This window comes from Azolla caroliniana, unplaced genomic scaffold (assembly GCF_043228905.1).
Source record: "Azolla caroliniana isolate FFs.n. ecotype wild unplaced genomic scaffold, voAzoCaro1.0.p SCAF_6, whole genome shotgun sequence".
Lineage (NCBI taxonomy): Eukaryota > Viridiplantae > Streptophyta > Polypodiopsida > Salviniales > Salviniaceae > Azolla > Azolla caroliniana.
In genome coordinates, this window is record NW_028230441.1 from 16,397,748 (window position 1) to 16,409,834 (window position 12,087).

Below are 12,087 nucleotides of genomic sequence, written 5' to 3' on the forward strand. Positions count from 1 at the left end.
CCAGGGGAGCGACACACACCATCAGGAGCTGAGAAGGGTGAATCAAGCATCCATTGTTTTATTTGTCAGCAGCCCGGACATTATGCCATGCAATGCCCAACACGCAAGGGAAAGGGACCCGCTGTCAATATGATTACGGCAGAAGTGCAACAAGTCATGACACGCCAACAAACAAAAACGACTGATTGGGCTGCGCAAGACGAGATATGCTGACAAGCCCAGGCATGGGTGGAAAAAGCAAACGCGACCAATACAGAGCGCATGCGGAAGGAGTCCGCGAACGCGAGGGAGCGAGCAGAGGACGAAGGACCGGTCCTAGACCCCATTTGGCAGGCATTAGCGGGCTGCGAGATAACGTTAACCATGGAGAAACTGCTGCAGCTAGTCCCACGCTTCCGCCAGACCATGGAAGAACGGGTGACAGGCATACCCGGGGTGAGTATCGCTACAAACCTTACAGACGTTAGCGACGGACCGCCGGTAGTGGACCAACACAACGTAGCTATTACATTAATATTACACGGAGAGGAAATTCCTGGATGCGTAATCGACGGCGGCTCAAGCGTCAATGTAATTAGCGTGAAAACTTGCGAGCAGTTAGGCATTTCAGAATGGGAGGCTTGCCCATTCTGGCTCCGAATGGCAGATACCCGCTCAGTACGACCATTGGGGTTAATTCGCAAAATAGGCATTATCGTGGGCGGACACCGCTTCGACATCTCGGCGGTCGTCCTCGACTTGGACGCCCCAGGGGCGTACCCAGTGCTTCTGGGCAGACCATGGCTTCAGGCAACAAATATCAAGTAGAGCTGGCAACACAAGTGTATCAATTTCCGACACGGACGCACCAAGGTTCGCGTACCTACGAAAGGAAGCACGCCACAACCCAAGGGTATAACACCATTATACGTAGAAGATATAAATATGCTGACTGGGGTGGAGGATGCAAAATTAGAGGCATACCTAGATGAGCACCCATGGATCATTCCGTTGTTCGAAATCGACGTCATCGCAACCGCGGCAGGATATGCCACGACCACTATTCTCCACGATGAGGCTTACGAACCAAACCCAGAGTCCATATTGGAACTCAGCAGAGCACAGGCGGCATTCGAAAGGGAAATGGAGATTTCACGACGAGTCACCGCTTCCGCCCTGGAAGAAGTAAATGTGGGTACGGAATCGGAGCCCCGCTTCCTCTCCATCGCAAAGGAATTAAGGCCGGACCATAGAAACACGATGATCGCACTACTCATGAAATATAAAGATGTGTTCGCTTGGGCTCACGAGGACATGAAGGGGTTAGATCCCAAGTTCTATAAGCATAAGATCAATTTAGCAACCGACGCGAAACCCTACCGCATGAACCCAAACTACGCGACCCGCGTGAAAGAAGAAATTGACAAGCTCCTGAAGGCGGGGTTCATACGGCCAGTTAAACAAGCGACATGGTTAAGCCCGATAGTGGTCGTTCCAAAGAAAAACGGAAAAATACGGGTATGCGTAGATTACTGAAAATTAAACGCCGTAACCATTACAGACGCATTTTCCGTACCCTTCACCGATAGCGTACTGGACGCCGTCATAGGACATGAGATATACAGTTTTTTAGATGGCTTCAATGGCTATAACCAGGTACGCATGCATCCCGAGGACCAAGAAAAGATAGCATTTGTCATGGACTCGGGAGTCTATGTGGCAGTCGTCATGATGTTCGGGCTAAAGACGGCGCCGGCAACATTTCAATGAACAATTACGGAGATCTTTGGGGAATACATTCTGGCGTTCATGCAAGTTTTTTTAGACGACTTTGTGGTATATGGGAGAACAATAGACCATTTTACGCACTTACAACTGTGCCTGGAAAGTTGCCGCACCGCACGCTTAAGCCTGAATCCCGCGAAATGTGCTTTTGGCGTGACCAGCGGGACTCTCCTGGGCCATATAGTCAGCAAGGAGGGAATAACGGTTGATTCGAACAAGATATCCGTGATTACGCAAGCCAAAACTCTGACAAACGCCAAATCGCTCAGCAGGTTTTTAGGACAAATACGTTGGCATAGTCGGATGATACGGTATTTGGCGGACTTCGCCACGCCGTTACATGTTGCCGTACATTGGACTCCTTTCCAATGAACTGCAACGGAGGATAAGGCCTATGAGGCACTTAAGATAATGCTCACATAGGCCCCCGTCGTACAACCACCAGTTTGGGCGAAGCCATTTCACGTGTTCGTCGACACCTCAGACATAGCAATAGGAAGTGCACTAATGCAGCTCACTGAACCAAACTGGTACCGGCCAATGTACTACGCTAGTCACAAATTATCAACAACAGAGCGTAACTATTCCACAACGGAGCAGGAGGCGCTAGGGATGATCTATAGCATCAATAATTTCCGGCATTATTTACTAGGAAGGAAATTCACGTTCCACGTGGATCATTCGGCGCTGCTGTATTTGGTGGAGAAACAAGCCCTAATGGGGAAATTGGCACGATGGATGCTGCTGCTCCAAGAATTCGATTTCGTAATCCAGCACCGACCAAGGACGCAATACGCAATGGCAGATTTTTTGAGCAGACTTGAGAATGGCGAAACAGTACAGAAAGATGACGACGATTTTCCGGACGCTGACATCTTGCGAGTAGCAGCACTAGCAAAAAGAACGGAATCGACCTTTCCGAACCAGTGGCTTATGGAAATGACGTACTTTTTGACTACGGGACTTCCTCCACCACAATTACGCATGGACGAGAAGAAATGACTAGCCGTCTGAAGCCGTCACTTCTGCCTCGTCGAAGGCGTTTTATATCACAAAGGAAGTGACGGCATTTGGCGACGTGAGGTACGTCAGGATGAGAAGGAAGCAGTTTTACGGGAGGCGCACTGCGGCACGGCAGGCGGCCATTACGCGGGTGACGTTACAACCCGGAAAGTATGCCAGGCAGGCTTCTGGTGGCCAACAATGCAGAAGGACACATCCGAGTATTGTAGAAAGTGTGATTTGTGTCAACGGATGGGCTAGCCCGCGGAGGGCGCAAGGATGCCACACCAGCTCGTATTACCGCTCGACCCCTTCAAAAAGTGGGGATTGGATTTTGTGGGCCCCTTCACACCGGCGGCGGCCCGTACAGGCAATAAATACATATTGGTAGCCACGGATTATTGCACCAAGTGGGTAGAAGCAAAGGCACTACGTGAAAATACGACGACCGTCACAACCAGATTCCTTTACGAGCACATCTGGTGTCGGTTCGGTTGTCCGATTGAGCTCATCAGTGACCAGGGGAGTCACTTTCTCAATACGGTGGTTCGGGAACTAACACATCATTACGCAGTAGTCCATAAGAAGAGTACGCCATATTATCCACAGGAGAATGGGTTAGCAGAATCCACCAACAAGACGTTGCAGACCATTTTGAAGAAAATCGTCAATGAAAATAGAACGGACTGGGATACCAAATTACAGAGTGCGTTATGGGCGTACAGAACCAGCTACAAAACAAGCATACAGTCAACACCGTTGTCGCGAAAATACGACGAGGATACGTGAACGTTGAGGCAAGACCCCGGGGCCTTTGTCTAGAGGATATTAAATTCGTGTATTTATATACTAAGAATTAACCGAAATGAGAAAGATTAACAAATTTCATTAATAAAAGGGAAAGAAAGATTACAATCAATCCCAAGATTGGGATTACAAAAGTTTTATCTTATGGAGATGATTAGAATAATAGATTAGAGGAAATAAGAGATTATGATTCTTGAGTGATATGGCTTTGACAAGGAATTTTGGATTTTGAGAGATTGCTTCCGTATAGAAATTATGGTTTACTTGAGAGATAGCTTCCGTAGGGAAGATTAGGGTTATTGGCTTCGATAAGATAAGAGAGCTCCCCAACAAAAGAAAAAAAATTTAGATAATATGGAGAGTGAGTCCTAGTGTAGGAAAAAAAATAGAATAAATATGGAGTTCTCCCTTGATCATAGCCTTTCCACTTTTTCTTGCATGGCCTCTACTTTTAGTTGCCTAGCTTTTTCTTTTGGTTGCATGTGACTGTCCACATGACCTTTACTTTTTCCATGCACTCCTTCTTTAGTTGCTTGCGTCCACATGGCCTTTACTTTAGTTCTCTTCACTTTACTTTAGTTTGTTGCATGATCCAATCTTTCGTCCGTCCGCGTCCAACCTCGTCCGGTAGCCGGTTCCATTTTGCTTGCCGGTCAGTTCCGGTTCCGGTTTTGCTTGCCGGTTCCGGTTCCGGTTTTTCTTGCCGGTTCCGATTCCGGTTTGCTTGTCCGTTCTGAATCCGATTTTGCTTGCCGACCGGTTCCGATTTTGCTTGCCGGCCGGTTCTAGTTTTGCTTACCGGCCAGTTTTCGGATTGCATACCGGCCGGTTTTCGGATTTGCTTACCGAACCCATTTTCCGAATTTGCTTACCGGCCGGTTTCCGATTTTAGGGAATTTGGCCACCATCATCCATCAAGACAAAGTGGCCAAAGTGCTCTTAGCACAAATGAAAAATGAGGGAGCTCAAGGTGTTTATATAGCCAGGGCCTTAACTTTCCTATCTATGTGGGATAGTTCTAATTGCCCTATCTAATCAAACTTTATTTTCTTATAACTTGATATGTATTTCTCCATTTTGTTTATAGTAAAATACATTTTGAAGCTCTTGAGTATATCCATCTTTCTATAGTAAGTTACTAATCTAATCTATAATAATTATTTTATTATTATTTTACATAGTGTGTGAAGATTCACACGACATTCACCCCCACCAAACCTGCACATCCACCGGTATGTGCCAATTTTGGTGAGGATTCATTTTTGTTTACTATACTTTTTCATCGATGCTTAAGACTGAATCGTCAAAAGCTTCGAATCCAATTTCTATTCTATCTCTTCTCTTGAAGATCTTGATTCTTTTACCGGCAATTGGCAAGGCAAGTGGTGTACCATCCAGTTCTACTAAATGATATGTTGCATTATCTTTCACTTTCTTCACCACATATGGCCCAAACCATCGTTGTGAGAATTTTCGAGCCGTACTATGTTGGTTATCTAGGCTACTGTCATAGACTAGCACCCAATCTCCTTCAACGATTTTCCTCGGCCGAAGTCGATGTCGTTTATTGAAGTCTTTCTTGTTCTTTAGCCTTGCATTCTTTAGCCACGCTTTAGCCACCTCTACATCTTCCAAATTCCACTCTAATTGTCGAATCCTCAATGCTAGAAGATCTTCTCTACTTATCTCATCTTGCCATGGCAATGCAAACCATGAAATAATACTTTGTTCTACCGGCATTATTGGCTTTTGTCCGAATATGAGCTCTGCCGGCATGTATCCCGTCACCGTGCTATGAGTAGTCCTGTCAGCCCATAATGCAAATGGCAATAGACGTGGCCATTCTCCTATTTTCCCATGGCAAGCTTTCACTAGAGCCTTCACAATCGGTCCATGTCCACGTTCCACCTTCCCATTTGCTTCCGGATTATACGCCATGGTAAGAGATAATTTGATTCCCATCCTCGAGAAGAATTCTCTAGCTTCATTGGCGTCCAACTCGCCTCTATCAGCCACTATCTTGCCGACGCATCCATATCTGCAAATAACATCTTCAAGAAGGAATCGGCATACTGATGATGTCTCCTTAGTTCTTAATGCTCGCCCTTCAACTTGATTGGTAAGATCCTCTCTCGCGAGCACAAGATACTTCATCTGCCATCGTCCCATTGGCATCATCACTATGTCCACCATCCACTTGTAATGCATAGCCAACGGGTAAGTCGGATGAAGTCCATCTCGATGGCAAATATTCGAAAACATTTGACATTCCTTACATGTTTCCACATAAGCTGCTACATCTTTGTAGATGCCCGGCCACCAATATTTCTCCTTAAGCTTCGCAAACATAGCCCATATTCCTCGATGGCCTGCAAAAACACTATCATGAAATTCAGACATTAGTTTTTGTTGGTCTTCTAGCTTGCAGACAACTCTCATCGGAGTCCCATTCTTCTTTTTTGCATGCTTCCAAAGAGCTCCATTCTTAAGGAAATACTTGTATGCTTTCTTCCGAATTCGATGGATGTCTTCCGTCGACCATGATTCATCTTTTTGGAGAGAACTCAAGTATTTCCCGACCTCCACGAATTCGTCTTCGTAGTCGTCTTCTATGAAAGTAATCAACACCCGAGCATAGGAACTTGCAAAGAAATCCAGGCCAACATCATCTTCATCAGAATGTCGATCTTCTTCTCCGTCGTATCTCGCTCGTGATAGCATGTCTGCAACGACATTACGCTTCCCAGCTACATGACGGATCTCGGGGTTGAGTGATTTGATATATGCAATCCAACACAACATGGCAATATCCGGTGTATTACAACCAGATATCATACCCAAAATTGGTAGGCAATCTGTCTCAATTATGACTTCTGCTCCAATAAGGTAATCACGATCAGATTTGATTGCCGAGACGATCCCCCATAGCTCCCTCTTCACTTGGGCATACCTTCTTTGCCTGTCACTTAACACTTTCGCGCCAAACCGAATTGCATATCGGTTGCAATCTTCATCTTCTTGGTTGATAACCCATCCAATTCCGATTGGACTAGTATCCACAGTCACGAAAATGGGCTTGCCGTATGAATAGTCCGCTTTCCGTAATGCAGGTGCCTCCATCAATAATTTCTTTAGCCTTCGGATGGCGATTGTATGATCGCTCGTCCATTCAAACATCCGCTTCTTCTTTAGTAGACCATATAATGGCTCAGCAATGTGGGCGTAGTGTGGAATCCAAATATGATAAAACGCGCATGCTCCAAGGAACCTTCGAACCTCCGTTTGGGTTACATATTCTTCTTTCATGCCTTGAATTGCATTCACCTTGGATGGCGAAGGCTTCCGACCGTATGCTCCACACAAGTGACCTACCACCAGGATCTCCGGTTGCCTGAATGCGGATTTTTCTCCCGAAAATGTCAAATTCGCATCTTCGAGCCTTTGGAGCACCTTCTCGCAATTTTTCATATGATCCATGACAAACTTTCTACATCCATCCTTATCTTTTGATTCATCCTTCTCTTCATCTGAACATCCTTTTATCGGAATATCATCTAAGAATGGCATCGTGATATCCGGGATGCAATCCTTCAAGACCTTGTTCATGGCATTCACCATATGAGCCACCGAGTTCGTTGTGCCTTGAGGTAAGGTACACATCCGCACCAACCCGATTGGAGTTTTCATGGTTGTAATGTCACGACTGTCGACCGCCAACTGGAATTGATCATAGCCAGAGTAAAGATCACCGATGGAGTAGATGGACCGGCCCGCAAATGCCTCGGCAAATTCATCCACACTTGGACCGATTCCAGCATTCCGAATTGTCACCTTGTTGACGGGTTGAAGATCTTGAATGAATCGCAACGATCCATTCTTCTTTGGCACCATGAACCACCTATTAGAATAAGGAGTGTTCCACGGTTCTAGAATTCCCATCCTCACCTTCTCCTTTAAGAGCTCGATCAGCTTCGGTAGGTGTGCTCTTGGAACCAGTATCGGTTTCAAATTCCAAGGCACATGCGGCATCGTGAAGATCACCATCGGTTCTACCGTCCTTGGATTAGCACACCCTATTTCTTGTGGGAAAAACGCGAAAGCCTTCCCATGTCTTTCAAGCATTCCACGAAACATCCGCTCTTCTTCAGGGAGGAGGAAATCCTCCCTTCCAACTCGTAGTTTTCCCTTCGTCTCTTCAGTGAAGATGTGACCAATTGTATTTGGGTTCCTTAAGCTTGGATCTTTTGCAACTTCCTTCATCTTTTGCCAGCTATCTTCCGGTAGCGGAACTACAACTGGCTTGATCTTCCTATCCACGATTTTATATTTTGTGTTGACTTCGACTTCCTCTATCAAGATGCCTCGATGATATTCATCGATGATAGTATACATGTTGACGGAGTTAACCGAAATCACATGTTGATGGTGAGGATAACTCAAATCCACGACTTCCTTGATTTCGCCGATGGTGTCGTTAAATGAGGCTTCCTCCAGAATATATGACACGAATTCTTCTTCTTCGATTATGCTTTCTTCTTTCAGCACCTCCTCGAAGTCTTGTATCTGACACTTTTCCTTCTTGTTGAGTAGTCTAAGTTTGCATGCGCCACCAAGTGTGACGCATGTTGCTTCTCCTTGCAATCCACGCACTTTGCTTCCTTGTGGGGACTTATGATTGCTCGGACTATTTGTGCCCCATGCTTCAATAGTCCGCTTTAAAAATCCGAGGATTCGCCTCCAAGGCTATCTCGGTTCCTTTCATGATTAGCTCGCACCGTCAGGAATTGAACGGATCTTTTACTATCAAGACTCTTGACGCGCGCGAAGGCCGCTCCATTATCGAACACCTTGGTCTCCATCCGGGACGATGTTATATATGGTTGTCCTAGGATGACGGGATGTGAAGCCGAGTCTTGCACGAAGAAGTGTTGATCAATCTCTACATCCCCGATCGTGACTTTAACGTTGGGGCAAGCTCCGTACAAGTCCTCCGTAGCCTTCGTCGCTGCTCGAATCTTCCATCCGTGGTTTGTATTAATCGGCCATCTTCCTTTCTTGTAGAACTCGGTCGACATGAGGTTGATCTCAGAGCCATGGTCAATCAAAGCGACCACGGTCTCTTTCTTCTCCCCGATCTTCACCGGTGTCTCCGTTGTCACTCTTGCCCAATGAGGTCGCGAGTAATGGCTATCCGCCACCACTTCTTCTTCTTCCTCCTCTTCCAATTTTGCCATGGTTATGGCACTTGTTTTCACCTCCTCTTCATCAGATTGTTGCCGCTTCCTCTTAATAAGGTCCACGATAGTATCATGGAACTCATTCTTCGCGATCCCAAGTAGCTCTCTCAAGGTAAGGTCGACATGACTATCTAAAACCTTCTCCTCAAGGACCTTCCGCAAGTTAGTTGTTTGTTCTATGTCCGACCTTAGCTTGTAAGTCGGTGCCGCTCGTTCTTTTCCTTTCTTCGTTGATTCTTCAACTTCCATCCGAGCAGGTTGGTTCGATCCACCGGGCTTCATGTTTGTTTCACCAATCTCTTTTCTTGGGATAGGTTGCGGTGGCCCTTCTTTCCCTCCGTTCCTCGTGTTAGGTCGCTTTGATGTGCCATCTTCTTCACCAGTTTTCTTCCTCTTCTCTTCGACAAGGGCTTCATAGGTGTCACACACAACCTCCGCAAAGCTTGTGTTTTCGTCGAGTGGATCTGACCATCCGGTTGCTCGTCGCACATTTCGGTCAGCAAGTTTTAGATCCTCCGAATTGATTTTGCCTTTTTCTTCGCACTCGAAGACCGTTGGCCAAAACCCAGCTCCTGGCTTGATCATTTTAAGATTCTCTTTTCCAACTCCTATCCCAGCCGAAGCGGCATAGTGAATAGCCTCCACATGCCTTGCATCTTCTTCTTCTACAATCTTTTTCAGCCCACCTCTTCCGAAGTTCACTCGTAGTGGCTTCCGGGTCTCGCTTGAGTGAATCATGTTGCCATCCAAATAGACGACATTCTTGCGGATCGCATCTTGCAAGTCAGCACATTCCCTTCGTGAGTGTTCAAAGCTATCGCACCACACACATCTATACGCTTCTTTTCCCTTGGGCCCGCGTCGACCTAAGTTGGCTAGCGATACCGCTTCAAACTTCTTGGAGAGCTCTTCGATTATAGACTCCTCCATTGCTTTCTTGTCGAAATTGTTGATCGGCTTACTAGGCTCAATCGTCGTAGGTGCGTTCTTCCACAATTGTGGATTCTCGACCTCAGCTTCCTCTTGCCATTGTCGCCGCTTATCAAAACGGCTGCAAGCCTTCTTCACCGCCGCCCAGTCCGCTACCAAACCATTTGGTTGTGTTTCGTCCTCCAAGAAACTACCCAATTCTCGCCGATCTTTCGCATCCATTGCCTTTAGGAATAGTAAAACTTTATCTCCGTCGAGAACTCGTTGCTCAACACTCGGAAGTCGGTTGTACTTCTGGTCGAATTCGGCATAAATTCCCGATGCACACAGATTCTTCCCTTTCTTCTCGATCCAATTCATTAACATATGCCGAGTCATCCGCAATGCGTCTTCAAGCATGTATTCAGTGAGAAGAGCCCTTTCGAACTCCGCCCAAGTTGCATGCTCGTTTTGGATCTCCATCACGCGCTCACGGATCCCGGGTTCTACCACACGCTTAAAGCTTGAAATTTGTTTTGGATCATGGACATCTCTTTGTTGCATCTCATTCCGGTAGGTAGCAAGGAGATTTGTGATGTTCTTCCCACCGAATCTTCCAACTGTCTCCACAGTTCGGTCAACAGCTTTGTCGACTAAAGCCTCCCGATCTCTCTCTTTCAGCATGAATCCGACGACGGACACCATGCCTTTCGTCAATTCTTCTCCTTGAGTTCCACATGTCGAAGCCATCTTCGTACTAGATATCCTCCTACTGCCTTGTTTCACGTTAGGTTCACCAAAGATGTCGCGAAAATACGACGAGGATACGTGAACGTTGAGGCAAGACCCCGGGGCCTTTGTCTAGAGGATATTAAATTCGTGTATTTATATACTAAGAATTAACCGAAATGAGAAAGATTAACAAATTTCATTAATAAAAGGGAAAGAAAGATTACAATCAATCCCAAGATTGGGATTACAAAAGTTTTATCTTATGGAGATGATTAGAATAATAGATTAGAGGAAATAAGAGATTATGATTCTTGAGTGATATGGCTTTGACAAGGAATTTTGGATTTTGAGAGATTGCTTCCGTATAGAAATTATGGTTTACTTGAGAGATAGCTTCCGTAGGGAAGATTAGGGTTATTGGCTTCGATAAGATAAGAGAGCTCCCCAACAAAAGAAAAAAAAATTAGATAATATGGAGAGTGAGTCCTAGTGTAGGAAAAAAAATAGAATAAATATGGAGTTCTCCCTTGATCATAGCCTTTCCACTTTTTCTTGCATGGCCTCTACTTTTAGTTGCCTAGCTTTTTCTTTTGGTTGCATGTGACTGTCCACATGACCTTTACTTTTTCCATGCACTCCTTCTTTAGTTGCTTGCGTCCACATGGCCTTTACTTTAGTTCTCTTCACTTTACTTTAGTTTGTTGCATGATCCAATCTTTCGTCCGTCCGCGTCCAACCTCGTCCGGTAGCCGGTTCCATTTTGCTTGCCGGTTGGTTCCGGTTCCGGTTTTTCTTGCCGGCCGGTTCCAATTTTGCCTACCAGCCGGTTTCCGGTTTGCTTGCCGGCCAGTTCCAGTTTTGCTTACCGGCCAGTTTCCAGTTTTGCTTGCCGGCCAGTTCCAGTTTTGCTTACCGGCCGGTTTTCGATTTGCATACCCGTTCCGGTTCTGATTTTGCTTGCCGGCCGGTTCCAGTTTTGCTTACCGGCCAGTTTTCGGATTGCATACCGGCCGGTTTTCGGATTTGCTTACCGAACCCATTTTCCGAATTTGCTTACCGGTCGGTTTCCGATTTTAGGGAATTTAGCCACCATCATCCATTAAGACAAAGTGGCCAAAGTGCTTGCCGGTTTGCTTGCCGGCCGGTTCCGGTTTTGCATACCAGCCGGTTTCCAGATTTGCTTACCGGACCCATTTTCCGGATTTGCTTACCGGCCGGTTTCCGGTTTTAGGGAATTTGGCCACCATCATCCATCAAGACAAAGTGGCCAAAGTGCTCTTAGCACAAACAAAAAATGAGGGAGCTCAAGGTGTTTATATAGCCAGGGCCTTAACTTTCCTATCTATGTGGGATAGTTCTAATTTCCCTATCTAATCAAACTTTATTTTCTTATAACTTGATATGTATTTCTCCATTTTGTTTATAGTAAAATACATTTTGAAGCTCTTGAGTATATCCATCTTTCTATAGTAAGTTACTAATCTAATCTATAATAATTATTTCATTATTTTTTTACATAGTGTGTGAAGATTCACACGACACCGTTTCGACTAGCGTTTAGGCTGGAGGCTATGATGCCGGTCGAATTTCAGGTACCCAGTTTGCGGATTCAGGTACGGAACCGACTATCAGAAGC